Raw genomic sequence first — 6,199 nt, forward strand, 5'->3', positions numbered from 1 at the left:
TGGATCAGACTAAGCCTGGCACTCAACGAGAATGAATTGACTTTCTTCAAGGCTTTTTCCCATAGTCCGACTTCCAACTCCCCTCCAAACTCCTCCTCCCACTTCCTCTTCACTTCCCCAAATGGGACCCCTTCTCACTCCATCAACTCCTTGTATATCTCCGAAACCAACCCCTCCCGAACCCCCATTTTTGACATCACCTTATCCTGTAGTCCCCTTAAGAGGAGGCGAGGGAAGCTTGGAACCTGCCTCCGGACAAAATCCCGTACCTGCAGGTACCGAAACCCGTTCCCACCCAGCAACTCAAACTCCATTTCAAATGCCTCCAGGCTCGGGAAGCCCTCCTCAATGAAGAGATCCCCAAATCTCTCAATCCCTGTCCGCTGCCACCACCTAAACCCCCGTCCAGTCCCCCGGGAACAAACCGATGATTATCACAGATCGGTGACCACACTGACGTCCCTTCAAATCTCATCTGCTGTCTCCATTGTCCCACACCCTCAGGGCTGCCACCACCACCGGGCTTGTACCGAGCCGGCGAGAATGGCAGGGGCGCCGTTAGTAAAGCCTCCAAACTCGTACCCTTGCAAGATGCTGCCTCCACTCGCTCCCATACTGACCCCTCCCGCACTACCCACTTCCTAACCATCGATATGTAGGCGGCCCTGTAATAGTTTTTAAAAAAGTTTTAGAGTACCCAATTCATTTTTTCCCAATTAAGGGGCAATTTAGTTTTGCACTGAGTGCTGAATTTGGTGCATTTGAGTACTATAATGAGAGTTTGGTGACTGAGGGAGTATAAGGGTTCATTTTTATCTAAAGTCAAGTCTTTCTTTTATTTAGGTAATTAACTTAAAAGTTGCTGTTTGGTTTAGAAGAAGGTGAATTTTCAATAAGCTTTAAACAAAGGTTCTACTTGTAGGTACTTGCAGCTGGAGCTTGTTAATTAGTTAATTGGATTAGACCAGTTTTCAGAGGCTAGAGTCACAATATAAAAGTGATCCAGCTACAGTGGAGACTTTGTACTGAGTGCTGAATTTGGTGCATTTGAGTGCTAGAGGGAGGGTTTGGTGACTGAGGGAGTTAGGTGAGGAGGGAGCAAGGTGTTCCTTTTCATTTCATTTCTGCAAAGAGTGAGACAGGAGCCAGGTGTTTACAGAGAGCACAGCGGACTGGAAGCAGAGTCAGAGGGCGGAGGTCCAGTTGGTCCACAGGCTAGCTATATTCTGTAACGTAAGAGGGGATGGAGGCTAGGGCAGTTGCATGCTCCTCCTGTAGGATGTGGGCGCTAAGGGATACCACCGGTTTCCCCGCTGACTATACCTGCGGGAAGTGCACCCAACTCCAGCTCCTCAGAGACCATGTTAGGCAACTGGAGCTGGATGAACTTCGGATCATTCGGGAGGCAGAGGGGTTTATAGAGAAGAGTTACAGGGAGGTAACCGCACCCATGGTACAGGACAAGAGTAGCTGGATTACAGTCGGGGGAAAGAAAACGAACAGGCAGACAGTGCAGGGATCCCTCGTGCCCGTTCCCCTTCAAAACAAGTGGGGGGGGGGGGGGAATGACCTACTGGAGGAAGGCCCTAGTGGCCAGGTCTCTGGCACTGAGTCTGGCTCTGTGGCTCAGAAGGGAAGGGGGGAGAATAGAAAAGCAATAGCAATAGGAGATTCTGTCGTCGCGAGCGATACTCCCGGAAGGTATGTTGCCTCCCGGGTGCCAGGGATGTCTCGGATCGTGTCTTCAGGATCCTGAAGGGGGAGGGTGAGCAGCCAGAAGTCGTGGTGCACATTGGTACCAACGACGTAGGTAGGAAAAGGGGTGTGGAGGTAATAAACGGGTTTAGGGAGTTAGGCTGGAAGTTAAAGGCCAGGACAGACAGAGTTGTCATCTCTGGTGTGTTGCCGGTGCCACGTGATAGCGAGGCTAGGAATAGGGAGAGAGTGCAGTTGAAGACGTGGCTGCAGAAATGGTGTAGGAGGGAGGGCTTCAGGCATTTGGATAATTGGAGCGCATTCTGGGGAAGGTGGGACCTGTACAAGCAGGACGGGATGGATCCGAACCAGAGGGGAGGGAGGTTTTCTAGTACTCTTCGGGAGGGTTTAAACTAATTTGGCAGGGGAATGGGAACCGGACTTGTAGTCCAGCAACTAAGGTAGCCGATATTCAGGACGCCAAAGAGTGTAGTGAGGCAGTGGGGAAGGTAACACTGACAAAGGAGAGTACTTGCAGGCACGGAGATGAGTTGAAGTGTGTATACTTCAACGCAAAAAGCATCAGGAATAAGGTGGGTGAACTTGAGGCATGGATCGGTACTTGGGACTACGATGTGGTGGCCATCACGGAAACCTGGATAGAAGAGGGGCAGAAATGGTTGTTGGAGGTCCCTGGTTATAGATGTTTCAATAAGATTAGAGAGGGTGGTAAAAGAGGTGGGGGGTGGCATTGTTAATTAGAGGTAGTATATCAGGTGCAGAAAGGCAGTTCGAGGAGGATCTGCCTACTGAGGTAGTATGGGTTGAAGTCAAAAATAGGAAAGGAGCAGTCGCCTTGTTGGGAGTTTTCTATAGGCCCCCCAATAGCAGCAGAGATGTGGAGGAACAGATTGAGAAACAGATTTTGGAAAGGTGCAGAAGTCACAGGGTAGTAGTCATGGGTGACTAATTCAACTTCCCAAACACTGAGTGGAAACTCTTTCAATCAAATAGTTTGGATGGGGTGGTATTTGTGCAGTGTGTCCAGGAAGCTTTTCTAACACAGTATTGTAGATTGTCCGACCAGAGGGGAGGCCATATTGGATTTGGTACTTGGTAATGAACCAGGGCAAGTGATAGATTTGTTAGTGGGGGAGCATTTTGGAGATGGTGACCACAATTCTGTGACTTTCACTTAGTAATGGAGAGGGATAGGTGTGTGCAACAGGGCAAGGTTTACAATTGGGGGAAAGGTAAATACGATGCTGTCAGACAAGAACTGAAGTGCATAAGTTGGGAACATAGGCTGTCAGGGAAGGACACAATTGAAATGAGGAACATGTTCAAGGAACAGATACTACGTGTCCTTGATATGTATGTCCCTATCAGGCAGGGAAGAGATGGTTGAGTGAGGGAACCATAACAAGAGAGGTTGAATGTCTTGTTAAGAGGAAGAAGGAGACTTATGTAAGGCTGAGGAAACAAGGTTCAGACAGGGCGCTGGATGGATACAAGATAGCCAGGAGGGAACTGAAGAAAGGGATTAGGAGAGCTAAGAGAGGGCATGAAAAATCTTTGGCGGGTAGGATCAAGGAAACCCCCAAGTCCTTTTACACATATGTGAGAAATATGAGAATGACTAGAGCGAGGGTACGTCCGATCAAGGACAGTAGCGGGAGATTGTGTATTGAGTCTGAAGAGATAGGAGAGGTCTTGAACGAGTACTTTTCTTCAGTATTTACAAATGAGAGGGGCCATATTGTTGGAAAGGACAGTGTGAAACAGACTGGTAAGCTCGAGGAGATACTTGTTAGGAAGGAAGATGTATTGCGCATTTTGAAAAACTTGAGGATAGACAAGTCCCCAGGCCTGACGAGATATATCCAAGGATTCTATGGGAAGCAAGAGGTGAAATTGCAGAGCCGTTGGCAATGATCTTTTCGTCCTCACTGTCAACAGGGGTGGTACCAGGGGATTGGAGAGTGGCGAATGTCATGCCCCTGTTAAAAAAAGGGAATAGGGATAACCCTGGGAATTACAGGCCAGTTAGTCTCACTTCGGTGGTAGGCAAAGTAATGGAAAGGGTACTGAGGGATAGGATTTCTAAGCATCTGGAAAGACACTGCTTGCTTAGGGATAGTCAGCACGGATTTGTGAGGGGTAGATCTTGCCTTACAAGTCTTATTGAATTCTTTGAGGAGGTGACCAAGCATGTGGATGAAGGTAAAGCAGTGGATGTAGTGTACATGGATTTTAGTAAGGCATTTGATAAGGTTCCCCATGGTAGGCTTATGCAGAAAGTAAGGAGGCATGGGATAGTGGGAAATTTGGCCAGTTGGATAACAAACTGGCTAACCAATAGAAGTCAGAGAGTGGTGGTGGATGGCAAATATTCAGCCTGGAGCCCAGTTACCAGTGGCGTACCGCAGGGATCAGTTCTGGGTCCTATGCTGTTTGTGATTTTCATTAATGACTTGGATGAGGGAGTTGAAGGGTGGGTCAGTAAATTTGCAGACAATACGAAGATTGGTGGAGTTGTGGATAGTGAGGAGGGCTGTTGTCGGCTGCAAAGAGACATAGGATACAGAGCTGGGCTGAGAAGTGGGCAGATGGAGTTTAACCCTGAAAAGTGTGAGGTTGTCCATTTTGGAAGGACAGATATGAATGTGGAATACAGGGTGAACAGTAGGGTTCTTGGCAATGTGGAGGAGCAGAGAGATCTTGGGGTCTATGTTCATAGATCTTTGAAAGTTGCCACTCAAGTGGATAGAGCTGTGAAGAAGGCCTATGGTGTGCTGGCGTTCATTAGCAGAGGGTTTGAATTTAAGAGCCGTGCGGTGATGACACCTTTCCAGACCTGGGACTCGACCGGTCCAGTCTCGGATCCAGGACCGTGTTGAAATCTTCCCCCCATCATCAGTCAGTGCGAGTCCAGGTCCAGAATCTTCCCCAGCACCCTCCTAATGAACTCAACATCATCCCAGTTTGGGGCATATATGTTCACCAGCACCACAGCTATTTCCTCCAGCTTCCCGCTAACTACAATAAATCTACCCCCCCGGGTCTGCCTCTATCTTCCCCAACTCGAATGCCACCTTTTTGTTGACCAGATTTGTCATCCCCATTATTTTAAAGTCCAATCCCGAATGGAACACCTGTCCGACCCATCCCTTCCTCAATCTAACCTGGTCTCCCAACTTCAAGTGCGCCTTCAGTTGCCTCAAGTGTGCAAACACACGGGCTCTTTTGACTGGTTCATTCAGTCCACGAACGTTCCACGTGACCAACCTGGTCTGGGTGTACCCTACCCCCTCCCCTGTCAATCAGCCATAGCCTCTCCTAGGCCAGCTCTTGGCCCATGCCCTGGACCTCACCTGGCCCATCCTCCGGCAGCTACCGTCATCAACTCTTCTCCTCCACCACCTTAAACGTCCTCTCCCCATCAGCAGTCTAACCACAGGCCCCCCCCTTCTCCTCCAACTCCCATCCCCCTCCCACGCCTCCTGTTAAATTGGTCTTCAGCTCAACCCCCCACTTTGCTTCTGTGAACTAGCCCTCCCAGCTAGCCTGGCAGTCCCTGCCCCTGATGCCTAACCCCTTCCCCTGCTCTTAATGCAAACTCTCAAAACAATGGCAAGGTCGGAGCACAAAGGCCCACCTCTCCTCCCTTAACAAAGTATTATCTAATCAGCTAACCCCACACAGAACCGAATGAAAAACGGAAAAGAAAATATATATACAAAGCCTCAAACGTCATTCCGAGCATCGCAAATTGAACGTTGAAAGTTTTACAAAACATAGCTCATAGCTCAGTTAGAATTAGAATTAGAACGGTACAGCACAGAACAGGCCCTTCGGCCCTCGATGTTGTGCCGAGCAATGATCACCCTATCCACCCTAGACCAGTAACCCAACAACCCCCATTAACCTTATTTTTTAGGACACTATGGGCAATTTAGCCTGGCCAATCCACCTAACCTGCACATCTTTGGACTGTGGGAGGACACCGGAGCACCCGGAGGAAACCCACGCACACACGGGGAGGACGTGCAGACTCCACACAGACAGTGACCCAGCCGGGAATCGAACCTGGGACCCTGGAGCTGTGAAGCATTGATGCTAACCACCATGCTACCGTGCTCCCCACAGTCAAAGCTCAAGGTCCTCATTCTCTCATCAGCTGAAACGATGAAACCAATAATTTCTTTCATAAAGTCCACCACGTCCTCCGGCGAGCCAAAGTACAATTCCTGACCCTCATAGGTCACCCATAGACAAGCTGGGTAAAGCAGTCGAAACTTTATTCTTTTTGCAGACAGTGCTGATTTGACCTTGTTGAAACTTGCCCCCCCCTTTGCGTGTTCTGCCCCCAAGGCCTGGTACACCCGGATCTCAGCATCTTCCCACATACACGTGTCTGCCTGTCCCATCTCATGATACGTGCCTTGTCTAGGAACCGGTGCAGTTGTACCACCATCGTCCTCGGGGGCTCATGCCCTGAGGC

Source organism: Scyliorhinus canicula, chromosome 20 (genome assembly GCF_902713615.1).
Source record: "Scyliorhinus canicula chromosome 20, sScyCan1.1, whole genome shotgun sequence".
Lineage (NCBI taxonomy): Eukaryota > Metazoa > Chordata > Chondrichthyes > Carcharhiniformes > Scyliorhinidae > Scyliorhinus > Scyliorhinus canicula.